Raw genomic sequence first — 27,769 nt, forward strand, 5'->3', positions numbered from 1 at the left:
GCTGGGTCAACCTGGAGAAGAGAAGGCTCCTGAAGGGGAGACCTCAGAGCAGCTCCAGTGCCTAAAGGGGCTGCAAGAAACCTGGAGAGGGGCTTTGGACAAGGGCCTGTAGGGACAGGACAAGGGGAATGGCTTTAACCTGCCAGAGGGGAGACTGAGATGAGCTCTTGGGCAGAAGCTCTTCCCTGTGAGGGTGCTGAGGTGCTGGCACAGGGTGCCCAGGGAAGCTGTGGCTGCCCCATCCCTGGCAGTGTTCAAGGCCAGGTTGGACAGAGGGGCTTGGAGCAAGCTGCTCTAGTGGAAGGTGTCCCTGCCTGTGGCAGGGGTTGGAGCTGGAGGAGCTTTAAGATCCCTTCCAACCCAAACCAGGCTGGGATTCTGGGATTCTATGATTCTAACCCATCTTGGGTCTCTTCCATGTACCAGGTGGTGATTTACAGCCCCCCAGTATCTCTACAGAGGCAGTGGGGTCACCCCTGGGACCAGGCAGGGTGGTTGTGGCAGGGGCTGGTCCCTCCCCAGCAGCCCGATGTGGTCCCTGCACTCATGAATCCACCTCGAGATGCTCACACTGGGAGTTTCCCAGGCGTGTGCAGACCAGCACGAGAGCTGTTCCTTGCTGTGCCACATTTTCATCATAGGCTGGCTGTAAATCCAAGATCTTGCTGCTAATATTTGCAGCTGACACATGAGCCTGGCAGAGCAGTAAATAGTGATGAAGAGATGGCGGTCTTCAGACCAGCACAGGCCAATCCAACCATCCTATTTAATACAACCAGCTGAGAGTTATAACTAGGAACAAGCAGTGCAGGCTGTTCCTGCCAAGCTGAGACTGGGGGTTTGGGAAGAAATATGCAGGAGACATAGCAGGTGAGCATTAGCATCCCTGCAAGCACGGAGGAGATGAGCTGTGGTTCTGAGCTGAGGAGGGGATTGCTGCTGCCAGTGCTCATGCTTGCGCTAAGAAGTGTTGAGCCTTAGCCCCTGCCGGAGGTGGCATGTGATGTTTGCAGCATTAGCTCTTGGCATTCCCAAAGGTGCACCCAGCTCCATGCCAATGAGCCCTCCAGCCTCCCAGGGGATAGCCAAGCACAGGGAAACAAGGTAGATATGCTTGCAGGAGCATCTGCCCTGACAGCACAGCCCTGGCCAAGGGACATCCACAACCTCTGATGAGCCAGGCATGGCACAGACGGTGCCGTGCAGTTGAGGTGAGATAAGATGCCCCCAGATGCACCATGGATTTCTGAGGCTGGAGCACTGGCCAGGCCCTGGCTGTTGGGTTGAAATTCCCAGGAAAGCCAGATCAGTGTGTCCTGAAGAGCAAGAAAGCAATGGGAGCAGTGAAGTGGGTGTTGCTACTGGATATAGCCCTACAGACAAAGCTGCAGGCAATGCCCATCTCACTCCCTCCTTATGCTGGCACTGTTCAGGGCAGGCTGTGGAGCAGACAGCTCAGCAAGCTCTCCATCTAGGAAGAGATGCAGCAAAGGAAAACAGAGAAAAGGAGTGTTTTGTCACCATGCACTGACTCATGTCTGCGTTGTCATGAGTCAGGGTGGCTGGACCATGCAGCTGGGGACGGGGTGGTAATCTCTGCCCCTTCAGTGCTCTGGCTGGCTGCAGCCTGGTGTAAACACCTCTGAGAGGTGACCCTGTGTCCTGGTGCGTGTCCTGCCTGCATTGGCACTGATGCCAGGTCAGGGTATCCCATCCCACATCCCTTACCCCAGTGCTGCCCAGCACTTCTGGCACAGCCAAGGGGTCAGAGCCAGATCCAGGAGTTAATTCAAGGTAAAAATGGCTCTTTCTTTCACCGTGCATACACGTGTTTCAACCAGGCTCAGTTCTGCGGGGTAGTTCCCTCTTCAAGCCCCAGTCAGGTGGGTTGACATGCTCTAGGAGCACACAACCAAGAGCCCAATGCTGTCCCACCACTGTCCCAGTGGTCCCCAGTGCCCAGTTTGCCACCCCTGACAGTGGGGTGTGCAGTGGGGAGGGACCCCTCCAGTGCTGGGCACCCACCACACACAAAGCTGCTGTAGCCAAAACAGAACCCCCTTGGAGTCATTGCTCTGCGATGGAGGTGAGCCCAGCAGCACTTCCCCACACTCCCTTGCACACAGATTTCAAGAGGGTGACAAACAGCTTCTGCTTTGTCACATTTGCCTTTGGGAGAGCAGGCGTGTGCACAGAGCCATGCAGGAGAGCTAAGCAGAGCGGGTGAGCAGGGCTGGAGCAATTTGCATCTGCTAACGCGCCTGAGCTCCGCACAGGCTCCTTCCTGCCTGGAACCCTTCCTTGCTTTCCCACCCTGGCTTTCTGCCCTCTCCCACTCCCAGGGCTGCATCCCTGCAAATGCATCCTTCCTCCTCTCAAGCCCCAGCCCCTGGCTGGGCTCCCACCGTGCCGTGGCAGCTCCTACCCTGCTACCAGTAAAGCAGAGAGTGCTGGGATCCCTGCCAGAGCCCCGTCTCCTGCATTTCAGCTTCCAGCTAAATGCCAGAAACGTGATCCCTGGAGCTTGCCAGGTTATGGGGAGGGACATTTTCTCCCACCACCTGCAGCTATGGTGGTGGGGTGCCTGGTGGGAAGCATCACCAGTGGGTCCTGCATCCCTCACTGTGGGGAACATCACCAGTGGTCCTGCATCCCTCGCTGTGGGGAGCATCACCAGTGGTCCTGCATCCCTCGCTGTGGGGAGCATCACCAGTGGTCCTGTGGCCCTGAGCACCTGTGTCTCCCATCTCCCCCTGCCTGGGGACTTTATGGTGAGCCAAAACCCACCAGAGCCTGCTGAGGTTCAGAGCTGGCTGCAAGAAAACCCCTTGATGGATGCCTGCAGGTTGGGGATGCAGATTACACTTCAGAGGCATTGGAGGGAATGAGACAGGACCCTAAGGAGTCTGAAAAGACCTGAGATCACAGCCAAGCCAGGAGTGTCCTGCTCCTCGTCTAACCCTTGTCTGGGCAAATTGATGGTGGTCATCCCCCTGCTTGGAAGATCACCAGCGGGACAAGTAACACCCAGTATGTGGGTCACTTGGCTGGGTGTGTGGGGCACGGGCACCATGGGGTGCTCATACCACATCCCCACATCCTCTCTGTAGCCTCCCAAGCTATGGGCAGAGAACCTAATGAGATTCAGATGCTGCATGGACCCTGGGATGGAGACAGCATCACTGTGACTTCCACTGCAGTACCCGTATACCTGAGGGTGCCATGGTGACACTGGTGGCAGCTCTTCTGCTCAGCATCCTCTTCCTCAGCCAGCACGGGAGAGGCACAGCATGAAGCAGAGAACCGATCACCACCAGCCATGCTGTGGCAGGGAGCTCCATCAGGCTTTGTCATGGAAACCTGCACCCGAAAGGGCATCTCTTCCTCTTGCCAACCTGCTGTGCCAAGGGCTTTTCTTTCTTCTTACCCATTTTCCTCTTGTTTTCACCATTCCTTGTGTGCCCTCTACAAGCTAGCACTGATTTCTGTCCACTAAGGGGTTGCGGGTCATGGTGCAGGTCCTGGGGGTGCTTCTCTGCCCATTCCCCAGCGCACAGACCTGCACAAACCACCCCACAGGCAAAGCTCTCCTGGGTACCACTGCCTGGGCAGTGCCATGCTCTGCAGCTCAGCAGGGCTGGACCAGCCTCCAGACACACTTGGGTGATGCCTGCCACTGACACAACCTGGCAGCAGGCTCTGCAAGGGCAGGACAACTGTCATCCAGGGACAAAGCAACAGGAGGGACTGGCATGGATGAGCCCAGAGTGTCACAGCAGCACGTGCATTCACCTGCATGGGAGTCTTTCATCATGAAGCATTCAAAAAGCAATATCAAGCATGCAAAAACATTGCAAAATGTCCCATGAAGGATAAGAAATGTAAAGTTAAGACTCTGCATTCAAACCCCCTTCCTCCTATTCCTGGGAATAAGAAAGCACGGGTTAGCACAAGCTGCTGCTGGGTACACCTTGCTGACACTGCCCAAAAGGGCTGTGTTACCCCTCCAGAGGCCAGAGGGGACAGTATCTCGGCCCTGTGGCCACCCCTCGGATGCAGCATTGCAACTAGGCTCTGTCTGTGCATGCTGCTGGTCTCCCAATGTGCTCTATCACCCGGCTCGGTGCTCACACAGCAGCAGGGTCCTGGATCATTGCCAATATCTTATCTTCTTCTGCTCAATGAAGGACACAAGCCCTGGTCAGGTCCCCAAAGCACAGGGCCCTTGGTCTGCTTCATTCAAGCCAGCAGAGCCAGGGTGAGGGCAGGGTTACCTGAGCATCACCAAGGCAGCATCAGCAGTGCTCACCGGGTCACCACAGCACCCGGTCCCCAGCTCTCCTCACAGGAAGGTGTCACCTCCAGCATCACCCCCCTCTGCATGGCCACGCCACGCAAGTCCAGGCTGTGGGATGCATGGGGCCTGAGTATTTTTATCCTCTGCATATGTGCATGAGTCACTCATTTGTCTCTCTTCAATATTAAACTATTCCAGCACAACGCAAGCACAGGGAGGGGCGGGAGCAGCGGAAAGGGATTTAAAATAAAGCTATCCTCACAGGCTGGAGGAAGGGAAAGGAGGAAAACCATGGCTGCGTACCCCAGCCATCCTGCCCCGGCCCAGCCAGCCCTCTGCACATCCTCCACGGCTCAACCCAGAGCTGCAAATCGCCTTTCTCCAGGCATGGCCAGTCCCTGTCCAGGGAAACCCCTTGGCACAGCAGGTTGGCAAGAGGAGGAGATCCCTTTGAGTGAAGGTTTCCAACTGCAAAGCCTGATGGAGCTCCCTGCCACAGCGTGGTGACCGGTTTGCTGCTGCCTCTCCCATGTTGGCCGAGGAAGAGGATGGAGCCAGAGGAGCTGTCTCTCCCCATGGCACCTTCACACATGTGAACGCTGCAGTGGGAGTCGCAGCAATGCTGTGCTCCATGAAGCATCCGAGTGGCTGGGAATGGGCTGGCCCTTGGCAGGGCGACCTGAAGCCCCAGGTTGCTGGGTTTGCCCCTGGGGTCCCAGTGTGGCAGTGCCCAGAGCAGCATTTACACATTTCCTTTGCAAAGGAGGAAATTTCCCTGAGTGGGATTTATCCCTCTGCACAATGCTGGTGGCTGGGAGACTTCAATCGCATGTGTGTGCATCCCAGTGTGTGTGCTGGTGTGTGCTCTCCCTTGGTGTGCGCAGTCATGTCCGTGTACATGTGAATTGCACACGTGTGCTGGGGCTGTGTTGCCCATGTGGCTTCGTGCACTGTCACCAGTACGAGGCAAGGTCAGCCCTGGCTCTGCAGGGCCAGACTTCCCCAGAGGCAGATCCTCCCTCCCTCTGACAGCCTGTGCCAGGGGAAGGGTTCTTCCCCACATCCAGCACAACCTCTGGGATTCCATCTGCCTCAAGAGGTGTTCACTTCCAACAGCTTTGACACATCTCCAGGTAGTTTCATTCTGGTGTTAACTGCCTCTGCACAGCTAAACCAGCCCAAGCCCCTCAGCTACATGGGCTGTGGGCCAGCAGACCCCTTGCAAGGCAGGGAAACAAGAAGGTGGTGGGACCTGAGCAGAGCTTTGTGTCTGATGGTAAGGACAGATGTGACTGTAGGATCTTGGCTGCTGGCAAGGAGCAGCGGTCCAGGAGCTGCTCCAGTCTCTGCTGCTGGCCCAGGAGCATCATCCATCAGGAGCTGCAGGTTGGGGTCCCCTGTACCCCACTGCTGGCTGCAGCCTCTCTCCTGCCCTCAGCCATGGGGCTTTGCCAGGAATGGAACCAAGTCCTGTGCAGCTGGATCAATCCAGGGATTTCGGCTGCAGCATAGGCAGAAAGCAGATACATTGGCAGAGGAGGAGGGCTGAGATGTGGGAGCCTAGAAACCATCCCTGGCACTGCCACTACAGCAAAGGGCTGCCTGCCATTGCACCCAGTAACACAGGGCATCGTACCCAGCCGGACATCCAGGGCCAAAGCCTCCAGCTGCCGTTCCTTGGCTTTTCCAGCTTCTGACCTTGGGTGGGTTTTGCACTGATAGACCAGGGGAGAGCTGTTCCTCTGGTCCTGCTCCCAGCCCCACTGACCTCCCTGTGCTGGGCTCCAGAATGGTGTTTCAGATGGAGAGCTGGGGACCCTTGGAGAACAATGGACTCACAGGAGCACCTCACCTCACTGGGAAAGCAGGCAGAGAGAGCACCTCCTGTGCCCAGCATCCTCAAGGGGCAGGAGGTGAGCATGGGGTGCTGATGCCAGCTCTGCCCACTGCAGCATCCTCACCATGGAGGGCTGCATGTACCCCAGCTCCTCTGGTCTGTGGTGGCACAGAGGGTCCCAGGGCCAGAAGCCACCTGCCAATGTGTCAAGGAAGAGAGGTCTCTGCTGGACATGGACCTGGGGACAGCTCATAAAGTTGTTTTTCCAGATATCCTTGCTCTCCAAGGGCTCTCTGCCTGCTGCATGGCCCACGGCTGTGCAGGAATGGGATTACAGACAGTTGAGCTGTGTGGAAGGGGAAGATGGGATCACCATGGGGCTCAGTTGGTGCAGTGCAGGGTGGGTTTGTATCTAGGCAGAGTGTGTCTTCTGCAGCTCTGAGCATGGCCCTGGTGCCCTGGGCATGGACCCAAGTGGGACCAGCAGCCCTCAGAGATGGGACCATGAGTTTGGGGCATCTCTGAAGCCCTCCCAGCCATCTGAGGGGCCAAGTCCTTTGAACTCAGTGCTTGTTTGCTGTGGCACCAGTAAACAGCCCTGCATCCTGCAGCACCCCCCACAACACTCAATCTCCCTAATCCCTTGAAACAAAGCATTAATCCCGCAGAGCTCAGTAGAGGAGAGCGGGGCTCCTGCACTGTGCTGTGGCTAAACCGTGCTCTAATCCCAGAGCAAACTGCTCTAATCCTGGCGCAAGGCTCCCTGCCCCCAGATCTGTAACCGATCTGCAACGTGGGGCAGGGATGCAGTCAGGGGCACTGATAGCCCATAGCCACCCTTGGCTGTCCCCCTGGAGATGCTGTGGTGTTGAGGGAGGGCTGGGGATGATGGGATGTCCCCATGCAGCTCTGTGGGTGCACTGGCTGAGGAGAATGGGGCTGGGGACATCTGAGGTGATGCTGCTGGGGCAGCTGGGTACCCGGACCCTCTCCCCCCAACGCTGGACAAGGGCCCACGCTTGGCAAGGCCCACGCTGGGCTCCTGCCCACCCCATCGATTGGCTTCAGCAATATTTAACTCTCCCATTTAATTTCCAAATGGAGAGGAGTGGTTTCCACTCATCTGGCTGCCTGTGAGCACTTCCAGGTCTGCTGGGCTCCAGCACGCATGCCTGCACCAGCACCGATGGGGAGGCAGCAGGGATGGGGCACAGGATGCCTGGTGACAGGGGTGTCAGGGTGCCCAAAGCAAGGTCCCTGCTTTCCCAGTGTATCCGGCTGTGCCTTGCTGGGATGAGGCAGCTCAGAGAAGTGCAGGGTGAGTGATGCTGAGAGCTGCAGAGCCCGAGCTGGCCAAGCCACGTGTGCCTGGCACCCTGCCCATGGAGCCATCTCAGTGTATGGGCAACAGGGAGGGCTCTGCAGGCAGGAGCTGCCTCCCTCTCCCCACCAGGCAGGAGGAAGATGAAGCCCTGGGCTTTGTGCCCTCCTCTGCTGCTGCCCAGCTCATTTCTGCAGCACCAGGGAGCACCCAAAGGGCAGGGGGTCCTCCTCCTCCCAGTGCCTCAGCCCCACAGCAGCACCCAGGTCTCCTCATCACCTGGCAGCAGGTCCCAAAGCAGCCTGCGGAGACATTGGTGTCATTACTATTTTGGGCAACCTGCTGCAGTGGAAGGTGTCCCTGCCCACGGCAGGGGGGTGGAACTGGATGAGCTTTAAGGTCTCTTCAACTCAAACCATTCCATGGTTCTAGGAGCTTTCCCAGATCCAGGCAGGACCAGGTCTTGAACCCCAATATTGCAAATCCCCAGCTCAGCATCCTCCCCAGTGAGTGGTGTCCATTTCAGAGATGCAAGTCCCAGGTCCTATCCATCCCAGTTTGCAGGGGAAGAGCCTTTATCCAAACTGGGCAGCATCAAGCACAGCTTCCCCAGGGAGCAGTCTTCATACCTCGGACCGTAATGTGCTCTGGCCAGTGTGATTCAGTGCCTGTTTGTATAAATCTCTTCCCCTAATAGCCTCCGAAGCCCGCGCACGCACTTGAAATACTGACTGAAATATTTATTGAGTCAATTTTCAACTAACATAAACTGTGCTTGCTAAGGAAGAGCAAAAAAATCACTCTCCTTTGCCGTGAATCCCAGAAATGCAAATACCACAGTCAGTGCCGGGCAGATGGGAGATGCTCTGCACTTCTGCTGTGCCTCTTCCAGCTCCTGCTGCCCACCGGTACCCACGGCCTTGATGTGTTGTGCGTGTTCTCCTCATCCCTGCTTTCTACCTGGTACTCCTTGCACACGGGAGCTTTGTTTCCTGCTCAGTGCTGGTTCTGCAGCTCTTTGGACCTTCCCTTTGGAAACATCCAGGCCCCTGCCAGCACTGATGGTCCCTGGAGCACAGAGCCAGCGGCTCTGCTGGGACTCTGCAGTGAGGAGCCTTTGTCTTCCTCGCGGGGGAGCAGGGAGGGGGGAGAAGATTTGCAATGAAAATGGAGTGGTTGCATTTGAATATCCCCAGCAAAAGAGCCATTAGCGCTAATAACAGCTTTCAGCACAGTGCAGAGGGCACTTCCCATCCGCAGCCTCAGAGCACTTTGCACCGAGCCGTTTCCCCATCACATGAGATAGGAGCGCAGCAGCACCTCACCGGCGAGCTGGCTGGTGCGGGGATGCCAAGCCTGCTCCTTCCACTGCCCTTCCAGCGCTGCCAGGGGCTCAAAGGGGAGGGCAAAGGGCTGGGACCCGACTCCGTGCCCCACAGCCCCGGCTCTGGGGCTGACAAGTGCTCCAGCATAGCTGCTGCTTCACTTGTCCTCTCCACTGTCACCCCAAACAGGTCTCTCAGGGACTCTGTTTTGCACAGTTCATCCCACAAGTTCTTCCTTAGCTTCTAAAGGTGACCTGACCTGTGGACAGAGAGGGTGCAAAGGGACATCTGCAGCTCAAAGGGTCAGGACCTCATCACAGCCAGTGACAAGGGATCCAAGAAGTGGGAGAGGGACAGGCGTGGTGTGATCTTCCCTCACCACACCGCGAGTCGGGCCAGGGGCTTGTAGGGAGATTTTCCAGGCAAAACCTGCAGGTCTAAAGCTGAAATCTTCCTGTAAGGGAGCTGAGCTGAGAGCAGAGCACTGAGAGGGGCTGGGGAGACAAGCTCCGACAGGCTCCAGCGATAAGCAGGAATTAGAAATGCATTAGAAGCCGCTTCAAAGCCTTCCAGATCGGAGCAGCACATCTGATGCCGCAAATGCTCTCAGCTGAAAGGCAGGCAAAGCAGGCTGTCACATGGGCTCTCCCAGCTTTGTGTCCCCAGGGTGACATGGGCTCACCAGCCACCACGCTGGCTGGTACCAGGACTGCACACCCACCCTGGTCCTTGGGTGCACTGGCACCCATGGGCGCTCTGAGGGTGATCACCCACTGAGTGCACTCACTGCTGGGCTCAGCTCCCTGCAGGTCCCAGCCCTTGGCATGTTTGCTTGGGTGCAGGTCTGTATGGATGCTCCTGGTAAGTCACCCCTGGGTGCTGGGGCAGAGCAGATCTGGGGGTGCACACAGGGCCTGGGACCTGAGGCTGCAGCTCTGGTCTGTCTTCAGAGGGATGCTGCTGTCAGGGCAGTGCGACCTCGATGGCAGGTGGATGATGCTCCCATCCTGACCTGCGTGGCTGGTGCTGTCCCCTCACCATGCACAGCCGGGCTTGCTCATAGGGTTGGGTTTCTCTCTGGCTTTCCACCATGCAGAGCACACAAAGCTCAGCTTTGCAGTGCTCGTCCCTCCAGCCAGATGCTGAGTGGACATTCAGCAATGCTCCCTGCTGCATCAGCCCTGGGAGAGGCCGTGTCCAGCTGGCATGTGCCCCTGCTCCAGAGCTCTGTTTGGGAGCCAGCCTCCCCTCACTCCCCAGAGCTGGATGTTTACCCCTATAAACCCTGCCAGGGAAGCAGATATGCCAGCTTTGAGTCCCATGGGGCAATGCAGAGGCCCAGGCACAGCAGTGGGATCCCAGCCAAGGACTTACCCATCGAGAACCTCATAGAGGGGAGATACCAGAGATACCAGCCCTCGGGCCCTATCCTGCACAGGGCAGATCCCTCCTGTGTGTAGTGGGACTGAGGATGCTCAGCACTGAGGGTGAAGGGAGGGTGCTGTGCTGGGTGCAGAGGTTAACACCAGGGTCCTGCTGCTCCCTCCAGCCCCGGGGCCCATTTCCATGCTGTTTATTTTTGTCCTGCGCTTGATGGCTTGGTGCACGGCTTCAATGTTTTTCCACCAGTTCCATCACACGGCAATTTAAGGTTAGTCCTGACTGCCAGAATGAGTCAAAAGCTTTTAAAAAGCCTATAAACCAGGCATCTATCCTGCCCTGGTTGTATTCCACTTCTTTGTTTATTGCTGAGGTCACCGGCTCGTGTCTCAGGGAGGAATCCAGGTCACCGGTGGCGGTGATGTGGGGTGATGGGAGACCTGCTTTGCCTGGCTCTTGGTGGAGCCGGGACACCTCCGCTTCTGTGCACGAGCCCACATGCCTCTCAATGCATGCAGCATCTGTGTGGGATGGGCTGGCTCCAAGGGGTCTGTGTTTTCCCATGCTGAAAGGCTGTGAGCATCAGGAACCTGCAAGAAAGAGGCCTATAAATACCTCCCCATTGAGGAGTTTTCTCCTTGCAGCAGTGAGACCCAAGCGGTGTCTGGGAGAGATTATCCCCATCAGGGCAGGGGCTAACCCGGGGCACCGGCCAGAGGATGCTGCAGATGTCCTGCTGTTGGGTTTTGGAAGGTGCTGGGTGTTTTATACCCCAAACCATCCCTATTCTGCTGTCAGGTCTGATGGAGGTGGCCAAGCCCCTCTGGAGTACTATGCACACAGATGCACAGGGACACCCACTGCACTTCACAGACGTTCAGGCGATAGCTTAGGATCAGCATGGCCAAACCCCATCTCTTAATCTTCCTCCCAGCCCTCCCTCTTCCAGGTCCAGCAGTTGCCATGGAGAGCACCACAGAGCACTTCTTGTCACCCCCTAACCCTGGGTAAAACCCTCCTCCCAGCCCTCTGCCTCAATTTTCCCATTCCGGATGTAAATCCAGCTGGATTTCCTAGTACATCATCTCCATGAAAGCCCTCAGACTTTTCCCACCTGGCTTTTCTCATCCACTTCCCTTTCTCTTGGCTTGGATACTCCTCATCTGGCCATGCCCCTCCCTTACCCTGCCACAGCCATCCTCACCCTCAGCCAGACACCCACCCCACTGCCCCCAGATCCCACCTCCTGCCTGCCTAGTTCATGTCCTTGCTGCATCCCTCCTGCCTTTCCCATGGGATGGGGACCGTGCTCCCTTGGGAGAGGTGTCACCGGGCACTGATGTGGCTACATGGCTGCAGTGCCAGCACTGTGGGGAAGAACTGGCAGCTCCAAGCCCTAGTGCAGAGATCCCAGGCTATATATAAGTGCATAGTTACACAGTCGAGTGCACACACCCATCCGGGCAGCCAAGAGGGCTCCCAGGCTCCCTCTTGCCAAGCTGCATCCCAGCTCCTCCTGCTCATTCCCAGCCTCGGGCAGTGCATGTGCCAAGCCAGGCTGGGGTTCTCAGCTATTTTTAAGGGAGTTGAGTTTGGGATGTGGCTAGTAGTGACGATCCGCAGGGCCAGGGCGATGTAAGGGACAGCAGCCTGCACCTTGCACAGGGGAAGGAGCAGGTGGATGGGCAGGATCCTGGTCTCTGGTGTTTCCAGGGGATCCCAGCTCACTCTGCAGTCAGGGAAGGGCACAGGGAATGGAAGCACCCAGGCTGCGTCAGGAGGAGACAGAGACATGTCCACACATCAGCTCTCTGCTCACCTCCAATGACCCCCGGGATGCAGAGCGGCTCTGCCTGCGCTTGGCTTGGCAGCCCCTGGGGAGGATGCACAGAGTGGTGCCAGCAGCACATGGCCCTGCTTGGCCTCTCCAAGGAAAATGGGACGGCGCAGCTCCATGCAGCATGGAGATGCACAAACTACATGTGAAAGAGCTGGCTCTTCCTTGCAGCACTGCACGGATCCCAGCGCCCCGCATCCCAGACAGCATTAGCTGTCAGGATGTCCTGGGATGGGAAGGCTGGTGCCAGAGTGAGCAGGGCATAGAATCACAGAGTGGTTTGTATTGGAAGGGACCTTAAAGCTCATCCAGTTCTGACCCCTGCCACAGGCAGGGACACCTTCCACTAGAGCAGCTTGCTCCAAGCCCCTGTGTCCAACCTGGCCTTGAACACTGCCAGGGATGGGGCAGCCACAGCTTCCTTGGACAACCTGTTCCAGTGGTCTGTATAGCCCCAGCTTTCTCAGGCTGTCTTCATATGGGAGATGCTCCAGACCCTTATCATCCTCTTTAGCATCCTTTCAACAACATGAAAGGCTTCTGGTTGTTGCCTGATGCCCACCTCAGGAGGGGCATCTCATGGCTGGGATGACCGTAGATAACTCCAGCAGCCAGCAAACAGCTTCTGATAAAAGCTTTGCAGGAAGAGACATTAGAACCTGCTACTGCCCAGCAGCCAATGCAGGGAAGTGCCTGGCACAGCTGACTGCAGCCTCCAAACCACCCACAGTTGGGTGTAAAGTGCCTGCATGCCCCTCTGTACCCCCCTCGAGCATACACGTGGCCCCAAAGGAAAGCAAGAGAGAAATCATCCTCCCCTAGTGAGTTGCAAAAGCAAACCTGCACGAGAGGGTCCTCACACAGCACTGCTCCAGAGCAGGCAGATCCTGCCCAAGCAGGGCTGGAGTGTGGCCCATGGCCCAGAGCTCAGAGGTGGCCCCGGGAGGACAATAGCTGCTTTCTAACCAGCCCAGCATCAGAGGGCAGGCCCGCAGCTCAGACAGTTTCCTTGTGTGATAGAAAGAAGGATCAACACATCTGCCTGTGCCCCAGGCCAAGTGCTGCCCTGGCCATGCTCTTGACACCAGGACCAAAGAAGGGGGGGCCTGTGCTGGCTCCAGCAGTGCCAGAGCAAAGCTGGGATGTGCAGGATGGGTCCCCACATGGCTGGTCCCATCTCCTCCCTCCACTGACGCCTGGCTGCAGGCTGTGGGTCAGCCTTGGTGGGTGTTTGCTTCCACACTGCTCCCTCTGAGGATGTGGGTTTCATACCCAGACCCTTTCCCCTCCCCAGCTCCAATCTGCAGGACCTGGCTGCTCACCCCACCACAGATGGGCAGCTCCAGGCTCTGGAAATGCACCGGCGCTGGGAATCTGGAGTGCCTGCTTTGGGCCAACACCTCTGATTTCGGGAAAAGATGGATGAGCAGCGGCCATCTGTCTGCACACTGACCTGCAAGCACACACAGCTGCTGCTCTGTTGGCACACTGGGAAGAACAGGGACCATTCCAGGATCCATTGGTTTGACCCCAGCAAAGGGCTGAGTGTTTCCTTGTCTCCTTGTCATCATGAGCCACAGGGCCCTAAGGAGCGGTAAATGGGGGTCAGTGATGGCTGCGGTCCATGGCTGTGCTCCAGCAAGCAATTATAGAGGACATGGAGGCTTGAACACCTCGAAGCAGAGGCTGGGAGGCTCCAGAGGAAGAAGGGGGGGCCTCCATCCTTGTCACCTCATGTACCCACCCTGGCAAGACCCCAGCCTTGAAAGCGGGGATGGGGCTCCTCCTGTACCTGGCTCCATGCTGCAGCAAAGCAGGGCTGCACCTCTGCTGCTGGGAAGTCCCATTGCCCACCACCCCCAGCATCCCCATTGTCCCCACTGCCCCAGGACCGCCCCCAGCCCCCGGTTCCTGTGGAGGTGAGGCAGAGCTGCAGTGGCAGGAAGCACGGGGAGCTGGCAGTGACAACGTGTCCACCCATTTGTCTGTAATTAAAAGTTGTGTGTAGAGATTTCCTGTGACACGTCCCGTGAGTCCAGCTGCAGACACGGTGCCGCTGCAACCAGGAGATGCTAATGAGTGCTTCTGCATATTAAATACCTTGTTTACACTAAGACAACAGCCGGTGGAGCTGGGGGAGGGAGGTGGCTGGAACCTTCACTGATGCTTTCTGCCTGCCAGTCCCTCAGGAGCCTGCTGAACCCGGCTTTGGGCAGAGCCTGGCTGCAGGGATGGTTCAGGGCTCTCAGCAGTGATGCTACCGCCCTCGCTCAAAGCACTGTGTGTTGGCTCCATCATCCCATCTCTGCCATGGTCTTCCTCTCTGCTGTGGGCCGGTGAGGACAGGATGCTCTGCCCCTGCATGGTGTTGAGTCTAGGAGTCTCTGGGCACAAGGGGCACAGATGCCCGCCCTGCCTGTGTCCATTCTGCAGAAGAGCTGGTCTTGGCTGCTCCTGGGCATGGGGTCCTGGAGGGAAGCAGTAAAGGGGACTCTCTGCCCAGAAGGATGCAGGATGAGGGCCACAGCAGTACTCACTGTAGAATCACAGAACTAACCAGGTTGGAAAAGACCTTTAAGACCATCAAGTCCAACCTTCCCCCAACACTGCCAAGGTCACCCATGGCACGCTGTGTGAACACTTGCAGGGATGGTGCCTGCAGCCCTGCCCTGGGCAGCCTGTTCCAATGCCTGAGCACCCTCTGGGGAAGGAATTGTTCCTGAGCTCCATCTAAACCTCCCCTGGCACAGCTTGAGGCTGTTTCCTCTTGTCCTGTCACTTATTCCTTGCCCCAGGCCTGCCTCAATGCCATTCACCACTGCCCAGCATCTCCCACTTACAAGAGATGCAGGGAAGGTGCACAGTCCATGTCCCAGGGCCAGAGACCCCCGCACCCTGGGCACAGGCCGGGCAGGGTGTCACCATGCCAAGGGGGAGAGCTGGGATGCAGCTGGGGTGTGGGACCTGCTGAACACAACCGGCCCTTCCCCACCAGCACAGGGGCTGGGAGGTGCTGCAGGGTCTATCCTGGGTGATGGTGGCTTTGTGCTGCTGGGGAGACACAGCCCCTGTCCCCTTCCCACCCAGGTGCTGGTCCTTGCACCGCTGCGACAACAGGCACCCCAATCTGCCCCATGGCCTCAGGAGGGCCCCTCGTGTCCCTGCACTACAGCTGGTAGGGGGGCACAAGGGAAGCAGCTCCAGCCCTGGTGACCACAGGTTGCCAGGTTGAGGGGAAGCTCTCAGCAGGGCAGCTCCATCAGCATGCAAAGAGGTGGACAAGCCTGGAGAGAAACGGCTCCAAGGACATCAAACAGCATCAGGACTGCAGTCCTGTCCCCAGTCTGGCCCCAAGGTCCCAGCCCAGGCTGTGGGGCACCCTTCCCTCTCTACATCCCTTGCCAGCACCCTGCAAGCTCCTGCACCCCATGTCTTGGCCTGGAGAAGCCCTGCCTGCTCCCCCATCGCTGGAGCATCCCTGGGGGGCTGCTGCATGCCTGTTGCCTGAGCCTGCAGCTTCAGCTCTGCTGCTCATTCCTGCTGTCTTCAGCAAGCATCCTCCTGCCCTGCCGCTGGGTGCCACGCACGCGGGCCCACATGTGCCGCTCAACAGCCTTGCCCAGCATCATTGCAGCTCCTCCTGCTGAACACATCCCGTGAGGCCCGGCCTGGCTGAATGATTGATGTGATTGCTGACAGGTTGCCTGAGCTGGGCACTGTGGAAGAGTTTCTTCCTCCAGAGACAAGCGAGCATCAGCACAGGGAGCTGCAGGAGCAGCCTGAGGAGGTCTCTGCTTTGTGAAGGCAGATCTGGCATCAAGGGAAAGCTGAGCCCAGGGTCCATGGGGACATGCAGCCCCATCCCAGAGGCAGCAGCTGGACCACAGCATCAGTGGCATCATCTTTTCCCCTTGTTGCCTGTAGTGCCTGGAGCAACTTCTTGCAGCGTGGTCCCCTGCTGCACATGCCTGAGCAAGCCAAGCAAGGGTAAAGCTCAGAATGGGGCCACAGATGCCACCAGCAAGGGACAGACACAGGCAGAGGCAGGAGCAGTGGGAACACGGGGCTGTGTGAGCTTGTGCCAGGCTGCAGAGGAGTCAGGGCGAGCAGACAGACGAAAGGGTGAGGGCTGTGGGGCCCCAGCGTGTGCAGGGTGACAGCAGCAGGGCTCTTCTGCAGCTGCATTTAACCCTGCTCTGCTGCCTGCACCTCCAGAGCACCAGACCTCTGCTGCTCACCCTCCAGATGCTGCAGGAGCCTGCCCAGAGCCCTCATTCCCCTTATCCTGCTGGCTGTGGCTGGTGACAAGTGCCCTTGGGGATAGGAGATGCACCATTGGGTGAGCATTCTTCATGTCTGCCCGTATGGACGATCTTCACGCAGCCTGCAGCAGCCAGAGCCTCTCAACCCCACTCTGTGCTCCAGGCACTGTCTCTTCCCACCCATAAACCTTCCCCTTTATCTTCCGCCAGGGCACCATCACTTCTTCCCCAGTCTCACAGCTTACCTGAGAGAGGAGCCTGCTTCCATCCTTACCTGGTCCCTGCAAAGCCTTCCGCATCTTTGCGGGGCTGCTTGGGCACAGCTGTGCCGGGGCGGGAGAGGTTTACCTGAGAGGACTACTGTGGGTCACATTGTGGGGTGTAGGACTGAGATGGGCTTGACCCCAATGCTCATGATCTTCAGATGCTGTGGGGCAGTGGGAAGTCTGTAGCAAAGCTTGCTGGGGAAGCAGAGGGTTCAAGACAGCCTTGGGGAGGTGGGGTAAGCCCAAGCCCCTTCTCTTCGTGCCCTGTGTGTACCCAGGACCCCCCCCCATTAGTGGGTTCCATATCCCACCTGCACCCTTGAGCCTTGCCCGCCCCTCCCACAGCTCCCTCCAGCTCACCCAGGTCCTGCCGGCGCTGGAGTTGCCAATCGCGAGCGTTTTAAATGTTAATGACGCCGTTTCAGATTTGTAGTGGAAACTAATTAAAATTGTTATTGTTAGCGGGTGTGAATTGCCCAGGTGTGAATCATTATCCTCATTAAAATAATCAGGGAGACGGGGATGTGACAGGAGAGCAGATGGATGAGAAACTGCCTGAGCCAGCGACCCAAGCGGTTGCACAGCCCTGATGCCCATTGGGAGCCCTGGTGCCCATAAGGAGCAGGGGCACTCCTGCCAGGGTGGCCCAGACCCCCAGCTCCAGCCGCACATGCTGAAAATGGGGTGCTGGGATTTGTCGGAGCAGGAATGGAGATGCTGCAGGGCAGGATGGGGCCCACGACTGCATCAGGGCCCCCTCAGCATCCACCTGAGCCGGCCCGCTCTGCTTCTCGATGTGCTGCTCGGCGTCCCCCCAGCGTGGTACACACCAGGGCACGGTGAGGGTCCCCGGGCTGCCTGGGTTCAATGGGCACAGCCGCAGCGGGGTCCGGTCCCTGCCCAGCATACGGGGACGGGACGGTGCGTCCCAGCACAGCCTGCCCGGAGGCTGTGGAGCCCTGCCCGCAGCGGGGAACATGGGAAGCACGGCGCAGCGCCTGGTGCAGCCCCGCTGGAGCCAGCCCGGCTGCGAAGCCTCGGGGCTGGAGCTGCCCCGGGTGGACCCGCGCCGCCGCAGCCCGTCTGCAAGGAACAAGGGTCCCTTTCTGGCGGATGAATGGGCTCAGTGTGCGCGGCCCCCCGAGGCCCCCCGCAGCCCCAGAGCCGGCCTCGGGTCAGGGGTACCCCGCGGGCACGGCGCGGAGGGGCGGCTATTCAGGGAAAGGGCATTGACCTCCCGGAGCTCAAGGTCGCCTTTGTGACATGCATCCCAGAGCTGGGGCTCCCACAGGGACAGCCGGGACACCAAAGGGAGGAATGATGGCACATGGCCAGCGCTGGGGACTCTTTACCTCCAGCTTCTACCCTCTGTGTCCCGCTCTTTGTCCCCTGTGGGCCCAGCTGTGGGGAGTGATGCTGGAGATCCCCGTCACCAGGACTCCAGCGCAACACGTCGTCGGTGGGAGCAGGTTGGAGCACATCCCTCAGGCAGTGGCTGTGTGTGGCTGACTGTAGGGATGTGCTGGTCAGGTGGCACTCAAGGCTAGCTTATCTGATGATGTTTTCATCTATTGACAAATCTATTATTGATGATACACTTCCCTGGACTTGGCAGAGCTCCGTGCGTGCTCCAATCGTATCCATCACATAAATCGCAGCCGGGTTTTGCCATCGCTGTGGAATTAATTATCCCCAGATTGTTTTTTCATAAATATTTGACAAGCACTAACAATACAAGGCGCAAAGCCCCCTGGTAATTCTGTGCCTCCAAATTACCCTTAAAAGGGAGCTGTCACCTCCTGGGCTGTGGGGCTCGGGCTGCTTTGGGGGAGATGTAAAGGCTGGGGCAGGACCTCCATTGAGGACGGGCTGCTCCCTCCCCCTGGGCTTTGGGGATTTCACAGGATGAGTTCTAAATGGGGCACAGCACTGAGACCCATCTAATTCACTTATCAAAGGCAGCCTGAGGCAACAAGAGCAGTAAACTGGTCCCAAATGGATGGGTAAGCATTGTACAATGCAAGGATTCTTCCTGCAAGGGTGCAGTGCTCCTGTGGCTCTGCACAGAGGTGATGCTCAGCGGCTGCTGAGCAGTGGGGCACATGCCTGGACATTTGGATGTTACTCAGCAGAAAGTCTTGGCACATTTGCTTGGTGCCTTTGAGCTGTGATTAGGCTTGGAGCAGAGCACCTGAAATGGGGACCCCACTATGGGATTGTCTATGGGGCATGTGAGATTCTGCCCCTATAAAGCCTCCCCACACTGATGCCTTCAAACTGTCCCTGCCCTCTTTTCATGGCATGGAGACACAAGCTCCACGCCAGGCCACTGGCAAAGCCGAGGAGCTCAGCCGCGGGGATGGGCTGCAGGCATCCGTCCTGAATTAGGGGCATTAGAGGCAGGATGCAGTCCTGTGCCAGGAGGCTGAAGGAGGTCCAGGGCTGAATGGCTCAGGACCATGCACCCCTGCACATGCACCCCATGCACATCCACTCTTCAGCCGTGCTGGGAGGGAGCAGGCAACCGAATGCAGTCGCACACGTTGCCAGTGGCCAGAAGGTTGGCAGAAGTGAAACAAACCCAAAGCAATAACTGGAGGCGTTACAAGTCCAGCTAAAGTGAATCGAGGAGAAGAACTGGAAGCTTCCCAGGAAAGCTTGCGAGGCAGCCTACAGTCAGGAGGGAAATCATTGCTGGAGCAGAACCCACCACGAGCAGCCGGTCTGCAGCTCTCTGTGCCAGGCCAGACTGAGGATGCAACCAGCAGCCAGGATGCTGTTGGCTCAGCGGCACAGGACAGCAGGTACCAAAAGAGTCATCAGGGACTTCTGAGGAGCTCACAGAAATGAGCAATCACGAGGACTTCAGAGCTGAAGTGGGAAGGATCTAAAGTTGGATGAGGCTTGGAGCAAGCTGCTCTAGTGGAAGGTGTCCCTGCCCGTGGCAGGGGGTTGGAACTGGATGAGCTTTAAGGTCCCTTCAACTCAAACCATTCTCTGATTCTCTGAAAAGCTGTCTCACTGTGTTGGCACCCTGATCCAAGAGCAGTTGTAAGCCCCAGAGCACAGGCTGGACCACTCTTCTGGAAGGACTGGGCTGTCCCAACACAACAGCATCCTTCCTCCCCTCTCTCACAGCCCAAATTCAGGCAGATACCTGGTGCCATGGACCTACCCCTATGCCTGTGCTTCTGCTTTGGGACAGGCACAGCATGAGAAGGGCAGAGCTCAGAGCAAACATCTGTAGGGCAACGCTGCCTTTTGCTGGCAGGAGGACGGCTCTGGTTGGACCCACATGCACCAAAAGGACTCCCAGAATGAATCGACAATGGACTAAGGAATGGATGCTGAGCTAGGCTGGGCCAGGCAAATTAAAATGAGAGAAAGGAGGCCAAAAGCACCCATGAGATGCTGAGGCTGGCTCTGAGGCCGGCATCTTCTTTGCAGATAAGTGCTGGGAGGCAGCTAAGACATGCTGGGGACGGGAGCACGAAGCCTGCACGTAGGGAACAGGGCCAGAGGAGGGATGGGTGACTTGAAGCTGGTTCTAGGAATTATCAAACAATTAAAGATGCGATAAATTTAGTCTGTGCAGCAGGAAATTGGCAATAATGCAGAAATGAAAGGAAGCAGTTGAGCTGACTGCTGGGCACTCTGCAAAACTGGCTATAAAAAAGAAGGACTGCCATAAATATAAGGGCAGCCAGGAGAGGACATTGCTGGTAATGAAACCCCTGCTCTCCATGCCGGAAATGAGGAGACACAGAGCTGGAAATAGGAAGATATCAACCTCAGCGGTGCCCATCAAGGATGCACAGCAATAACGGAAGGCCAGAAGCAAAATGAGTGCTGGGTTTGCTCACCCCTGCTCTGAACTGATGGTGTTACACCGAGAGGCTTCAAAACCTAACAAAAACCCACCCCAGCGCACTAAGGATGCTGAGCAGAGTGTTGGCCCGAGCTCCTATGGAAAGAATCCCTACAGAATGCTGCACGAGCTGGGAAGTGCCACCGTAATGGGTGAGCTAATTGCTTTGGATTGTGTTGCATCAATCAGGCACATAATAAATGCCAGGAGTGGGGTCAGGGAAGTGGAAACTGCCTCTGAAGCCAAAGCCCCAGCAAACAGCAGTCTTTAGGGAAGCTCTGGGCATCAAACACAGTGCTCTGTCACCACCAGAGCCATTCTCCTCCTGCACAAGCACCAGCAACAAGAGTTTCAGGACAAAACCCAGCTAATGAATTGTTAACATTGACTGGAGCTATTTTCAGCTGATCCAGGACAAAGCATTCAGCAAAATCCCAGCTACAGGATGGCAAAAACAAAAAACCCAGCTGCTTTGTGCTCAAGAGGCAGGAAACAGGCTCTCATGGGGTGCTCGCACGTGAAGGGCCCCTTGGGCTGGTGCCCACGACCCCTGCTTCCCCTCTGCCTTTGTATGGAGCTGGTTGAGGGGATTTGCTTGGCTCTGCTGCCAAGCACTGAGCCTGGAGGGGTTTGGCTTGCCTGGGCCACCAACAGACGGCTCCTCTGGGCTGGTGGCTGCTCCCCATGGGGCATGGATGAGCATCCTCTGCAGCCGATGGCTGGGAGCTTGAGGCTGGCCAAGCTCTGGGCCATGGAGGACATGGCAGTGGTCACCACGGGTGTCCTTGTGCCAGAGAAGCTGTGTCACTAAAGGCATGGTGACCCCGAGGATGTGGCCCAAGCGTCAAGTTTGGTGTGGGGAAGTGCTTTGCAATGTCCACCAAAGGGGGTGGCTCTGTCCCCACAGTCACCTGGAGCTGCTGGGCCGTCCTACAGCCCCACAACCCCTAAACAGGGGTGTGGGGAGCTAAAAGGGGCAGGTACATGGCAGATGAGGGTTCTGGGGTGTCTCTGAGAAGCCATGGGGAGCTTAAGGGTCCACACACACATCAGATCTAAGAGGCTCCTGTAGCTCAAGACCCTCTGAGCCTGCTTTCATCCCCTGGACAACAGAATGGACGCCAGCCTGCACCTACAGCCTGGCCATCCTGCTGCCTGCAGCCACCCTTCAGCCTTTCCCTGCCCTGCAGCACCCAGGCAATGGGTCTCACCACCAAGAGAGCATCTAAACTTCCACACCAGGCTTCATTCCAGCAGGAATGAGATTGGCTTCAGGCACAGAGACCTCAGGGAGAGGCAGAACAGAGGAAATGCTGTTTTGTAAAGCTCCCCACATTTATCTGCTGTAGCCTTGTACCTGGATCTCAACAAATGTCACTTCCCCTGCCCCAAGGCAGCCCCCCCTCATCTCCCTGCTGTCTCCCTGCCTCTCCAAGCAGCTCCCAACCCCACTCTGCCGCAGGTTCCCCCAGGCTGACAGATCATGCCCCATCCCTTCCCTATGTCAGTTCTTAGCTGAGACCATGGGCTGCTGCAGGCTGGGTGATCACAGAGGGGTTGATGTGAGCCTGGCAATGCCCAGACCTCCCCCAGCATCTCCGCAGCCACCTGAGCCCCTTTAAACACCATGGTGGGGATATGGACTTGGGGGCAAAGCCCTCAGCAGCATCTCAGACTCATGCAGGGGCTCACAGGGGGTGTTGCTTTGGGGACTGGTGCATTCCTGAACACCCCAACACAGCCAGAGGAGAGCTCCAACCATAGGGGAGTGACCTGGTGCTCCAGGAGCCCCCAGCACAGGGGGTGCCTTTGAGGGAGGCTAAAAACCCTCTCACCTTTCAGGCAGCAAAGCAAGAGGCTCATCATGGGGCAGGAGAAGGGGGTTTCCGTGAGGCACTCACCATAGCATGGTCTGCAGGGTGGGCACACGCGAGCTGCTCTGCGGAGGTTCCGGGGTGCAGGGGGTGGCTGAAGCTGAGCTACAGCAGAGGCTCTGCAGTGATGGAGGGGGATGGATGAGTCACCTCGTCTGCGGAGAGCTGGAGCTCACACTCACCCGTCTCCCACCACTAATTAATGCCAATGCTAAATACAAACACATCCACGTTCCTCAGCAGCTCGACGTGGACAGGCTGAAAGGCAGAGCCTTCAGCAGCACTTGCTTTAAAAATGAAGCAAACTCCCACGTGGAAGCCTCCAGCTCTGCTTGAAGCTGCTAATTTATTCCCCTTCCTGCTGCTCAGCCTGCAAACATGCCCCAGTATGTGTGAGAAGCCCCAGCAGCCAGCTCCTGAGCTGCCCGTGCCCACCCTTAGCTCCACTATGCACTGTGAAAAGAGCAGCCCTGATGCCAGGAGAGTGTGACAAGAAGGGACAGGGAAAAATGGGAGAGCACGGAAAGAGCTGAAGGCCTGTGGAGAGGTGCAGGGCAGGATGCAGCTCTGAGATACCATGGAATCCCAGACTGGTTTGGGTTGGAAGGGACCTTAAAGCTCATCCAGTTCCAACCCCTGCCCCGGGCAGGAACACCTTCCACTAGAGCAGCTTGCTCCAAGCCCCCGTGTCCAACCTGGCCTTGAACACTGCCAGGGATGGGGCAGCCACAGCTTCTCTGGGCACCCTGTGCCAGCGCCTCAGCACCCTCCCAGGGGAGAGCTTCTGCCTAAGAGCTCATCCCAATCCACTGCCTTTCAGCTCTGTGGGAGACACAGGGTTACCTGATGGAGGCTGCCCAGAGAAGACCTGCAGAGGACTAGTCCCTGGCTCAAGCACACACCACTGTAGCCCCAGCTTTTCCTGGATCACAGACCCAACCACGGCACCCACAGGAGTCTTTATGGAGCCCAGCTCTCTGCTCTCACAGCCAGCAGCCACGTTAATCCACAGTGCCTAAAGCAGCTGGTCACCATGACCCCCTCTGTCTGCAGGCAATGGAAATCATTACCTTCTCACAAGGCACTGCATACTCTGTGTGGTTGCATGTGCACTGCTGACCTGCTGCCAGGCCATCCTGCTCTGCCACTGTCACCTGGGATGGGGCAGCACAAACTTTGCCCCTGCTGCTCTCAAGGGGCTGGGCAACAGCATCAGCTGGTGGAATGTCATCATTTTCGGGGAGCATCCACTCTAGTTTATATAGTGATGGTGAATCCTCACTTTGAATTCAAATGGGCTCAGTGAAGCCCCTAGAGCAGCATCCTGGGATGAGTGGAGGTGCTCGGCCACTGAGTACCACCTTGCTGCCCTGGTGCACCCAGGTTTGCAAGCAATGCCTGTGCACTGCTGCTCCTGCTCCCACAGGGGCTCTTCCTGCCATCTCCAGGCCAAACTCTGCCTTGTGCTAAGCAAAGAAGGAAAACCTGCACTGCAGCACTGTCCCAGCTGCCCCAAACAGCACCACACTCATGCCATGGGGCAATGAAGCCCAGCAAACCCCCACACCATGGCTCCCAGCATCTCGCTGCCTGCTCATTCAAGCACCAGGAGAGATGCTGGTCCCAGCAAGAGAGATGCTGGTCCCAGCATCAGTGCCGCAGGCTGCTGCACTGGGTGCATGTGTCAGGACAGGGTGCCCCAGCATCCCCCTTTGTCCCTGGTGTTCACTGAAGCCCCTGCAGGGCTGAGGGACAGCAGGGAGCAGCGGGTGATGTGTGAGCCTCGCTGGCAGCCCCCACACACCCCTCTGTCAGCAGGGCCCTCCTGCCTGGGCACCTCTGGGTAATCCATCTGCTGAACACGCTACAGGCCATTAGCTTTAACTAGAGGGAGTTGTGGGGAGAATCATTAAAGGAATAGTTCACAATGCAATTAATAAAGCACCTCATTAGGTCTCCTTTCTATGCAAGCGTGCAGCTCCCGCTACCGGCTCATGCAGGTCCGGTGCTCTTGCTCCCCATGAGGAGACATTGATTTTCTTCTCCAGAGGCAGGTGATGGCTGGAGGTGGCACCAAGATGTTCCCACTCGCTGTGCAGGAGCCAGCAGCATCTTCAGGGCTTCTGGCACTTTGATCTTGCACTCCTGGGGCTTCATTATAACTAAAACTGGACTCTTTACCCCCTCTGGCTCTCTTTGCTCTGTAACAGGCTCATGAGTGCAAGGTGCCTCTACCTATGGCAGGGGGTTGGAACTGGATGAGCTTTAAGGTCCCTTCCAACCCAAGCTATTCTATGATTCTATGACAGCCCTGGTGCCAGGCGGTGTTGCACCAGGGCAAAGGGGTTCCCCACATTCCATAGGGAATCCAAAAGGAGGCCAAGAGCTGCACTTGGGGATTTGCCACCCAGTCTCCTATAGCCTTTGCCAGGCAGACCCCTTTTCCTGGGGTCTCCTGTGTTGGTGCCTGCCTCTCCAGAGGGTTTGCAAGGGTCCTGGTTGCCTCCTGGCAGCGCTTGACTGGCAGTGGCCATGTGCAGGTCTGCATCGCCACCCTTGGCCAGCACCAGGCACAGGGACCACTTTCGGGGGCGGATTTTGTCTCCTTTCCAGGCTGCCTCTCCCAGCCACACAAGGTGCCTTTTGCTTTCCTCTCCCAGCACCCATTGGAAGTTACTGCAAGCTCCTGGCACTGGGACCCACTCCCAGAAGTGTCTGTGCAGCAGCTGGGGGGGACACTGCTTGGAAGCACCATGGAAGGACAGTGCCAGGAGGTGCTGTCATTGCTGACTGCTCTTTTTGCTTCCAGCGGCTGCTTCACATCAGTGGCTCCTTTTAGGCTGCCTTCATCCTTGACAACCATCAATGTCTTGCAGCCATTGGCATGGAGGGCACTCTCTGTCTCTGTAAACAGCAGGGTGCTGATGCCAAGGAGCAGCGGTGTGTGCAGCAGCACCCAGGTCCCAGCAGACCTCCCACAAGGCCAGTGCTATGGGGCTGAGTGGTCCCAAAACAATGGCTGCGCAGCCAGGAGACAGGAGACCAGAGGTCCTGGAAAACAGTGACAATCCTGGACAGAAGAGCATCCATGTGGGGCCCAGGGCTCCAAGCTGGATTCAGTGCTGCCCATCCTTGTGGAACAGGCAGTATTTCAAGGTAATAAATGGACCCCACTGGAGCAAGGAAACATTCTGGGCAAGAAGGAAGCAGGCACGGATGGGGCTGGAGGCATGAAAGCTGTGATAGTACAGGTGATGGATCCCTGTGGGAAAAGGAAGCAGCAAATGCCAGTTATTTGCATCTCTCTCCATCTGCAGGCCTAGCAAAGGGGTTATCCAGAGGGGAGAGAGGCAGTGCAGAGGCAGGTCTCAATGATCAGGCATCAAGAGTGATGCTGCATCGAAGAAGGGATCACTGAGGATGGCAGCACAGGCAGGGAACACCCCTAACCTCCCACAGGAGCCCTAGAGAGGGAAAAGGAGAGCCTCCAGGCTGCCCTTTGAGCTATGTTGTTTGGGGACAAGCTGCCACCCTTCTGCACTGCGAGATGCGGGAGTGCATGGGCAGGGCACAGAGGAAGTGGCAGCAGATTTCACATCTGAATCAGACTCTTTGCCTAATCTCAGCCAGTACAAGTGGCTTAACCCATCGGACCAGCTCTAAATCCCCTCTCCTCCTCCTGATCCCACCTAAGCCCTGTGTTTCCCCCCCCTTGATAATCTCTGATTCACTGGGATCATGGAATTGCTCTGCCAACTGCACAAATCCAGATGCTTTGCTGATGCGTGGGGACCCGAACAGCAATGAATGCAGATGGTGAATGTTAGAAACCTCTTCTTGCCCTCCACCACTGCCCAGTCTGCCACTCCCCTACTGTGGAGCCTGGATCCCAGGAAACAGCCCAGGAGAGCTAAGCCATGACACTACAGGGGCAGAGATGCCCATATCCCATGAAATCCCCAAGCTCCTGTTGCAGAGCACAGGGCACAGACATCCCTCTGGAGAGCAAGATGGGACGCAAGGCCTCGTGGCCAGAGCTGGTCCACACTGACATATGCATAGGGGGTGGGTGATTTGGACACAGGCTGTGTGTGGGCTCCAGAGCAGCCCCAGCCATGGGATGGAAAACAGGGCTGGGTAGCTCCACTGATCCCCAGATCCCAACACCAAGGTCAGGGGGTGCTTTGTTCTGCCAGCCAGGACCTTCAGGGTCTGTGCAACACCCTCTGGATGACATCTTGCTTCTGAGATGGTTTCATCTATGCAGCTGTGGGGCCAGACGGGTAAGCAAGGAGCTGGAAGCATCTCCAGGCTGCTGGAAGCTGCACCCTATGGCACATGGGTACCCTGACCCCAACAAACACACTAGTCCCACTTCATCCCTTTCTCTGTTCCTGCCCCAGTGCTTACAGGATGGGACAGGCTGCGAAGACTCTGCCCAGCTCATAGCATGTGTGAGTCACACCTTCCCTCTCTGGACACTTTGTCCAAGGGGAAAATCCTGACATCAGGGGTCAGGCTGCCTCCTTCAGCCTCCATGTGGGGAGCAGCAGTGCCCACATCCCCACACCACCCTTCCTGTAGAGAAACATCCTTGTTGTTGTCACTCTCCCAAATTTTTGTCTATAAAATCTCCTCTAAGCTGTGAAAGCCCTGCTGCCAGGAATCATCCTCAGCATTGATGTCTTGCAGCCATTTTGAAGGCATTTCCTTCTATTTCTTCTATTTGCTTTCTTTTTCCTTTAGCCTGCATTTCCTATACTGTTTTTCACTCCCTGGAGTGGGCTGCATGCTTTTTTTCTTTGGAAATGTGAGCAAAGTGCCCCATAGCATCCCATTTAAGGAGGGATGGAGGGATAAACAGTTGGTGTTGGAGCACAGTGGGCTTGGCTGTGATTTCACATGGGGTTTTCCTTCATCTCTCCTACAATAGCCTTATGCCTAATGATATTTGTCTAATTAGAAACAGGCCCAATTGTTTTACACAGTAGGAAAACGGGCTGTTTGCAATGCTGATGTATATCGCAGTGAAGAGGGGTATGCAGAGCCCTGAAATAGATGAGATCTAGATGAGGGAAAGATTATATTCAGGTGCTCTGTTCCGTCAGGGAGCCTTTGATTTGGTGGATTGTGTAGCATGAAAGGCCAGGCTTGTTACAGCCTTTGTGTGACTAAGAGTAAGATATTAAAGTTTGATGCACTGCTCTGGGAGATGCTACGTGATGGATAGAGAAGACTTGCCAGGCATTGTAGGAGCTGTGTAGGGCCTTTAGGATCTTTGGGGGCTGTTTGCTATATATTTCCTTGCTTAATGGTTTGCACATGAGCTGAGTGCTAAGGTTGGAGTCCGGATTGCTTATGTGACCTTGGCATATGATTTTCATACGCAGGAACATTTGGTTCTGCACAGTGAGCAGCTCCTCATGAATTGCAGGCAGTGACCCTGGGTGTCAGCGAGCAACCTCAGCTTTTTCACTTCTTACACTTTAAAGAGTTATGGCT

Source organism: Pezoporus occidentalis, unplaced genomic scaffold (genome assembly GCF_034315485.1).
Source record: "Pezoporus occidentalis ecotype Australia unplaced genomic scaffold, CSIRO_AGI_Poc_V1 ctg33, whole genome shotgun sequence".
Classification (NCBI taxonomy): domain Eukaryota; kingdom Metazoa; phylum Chordata; class Aves; order Psittaciformes; family Psittacidae; genus Pezoporus; species Pezoporus occidentalis.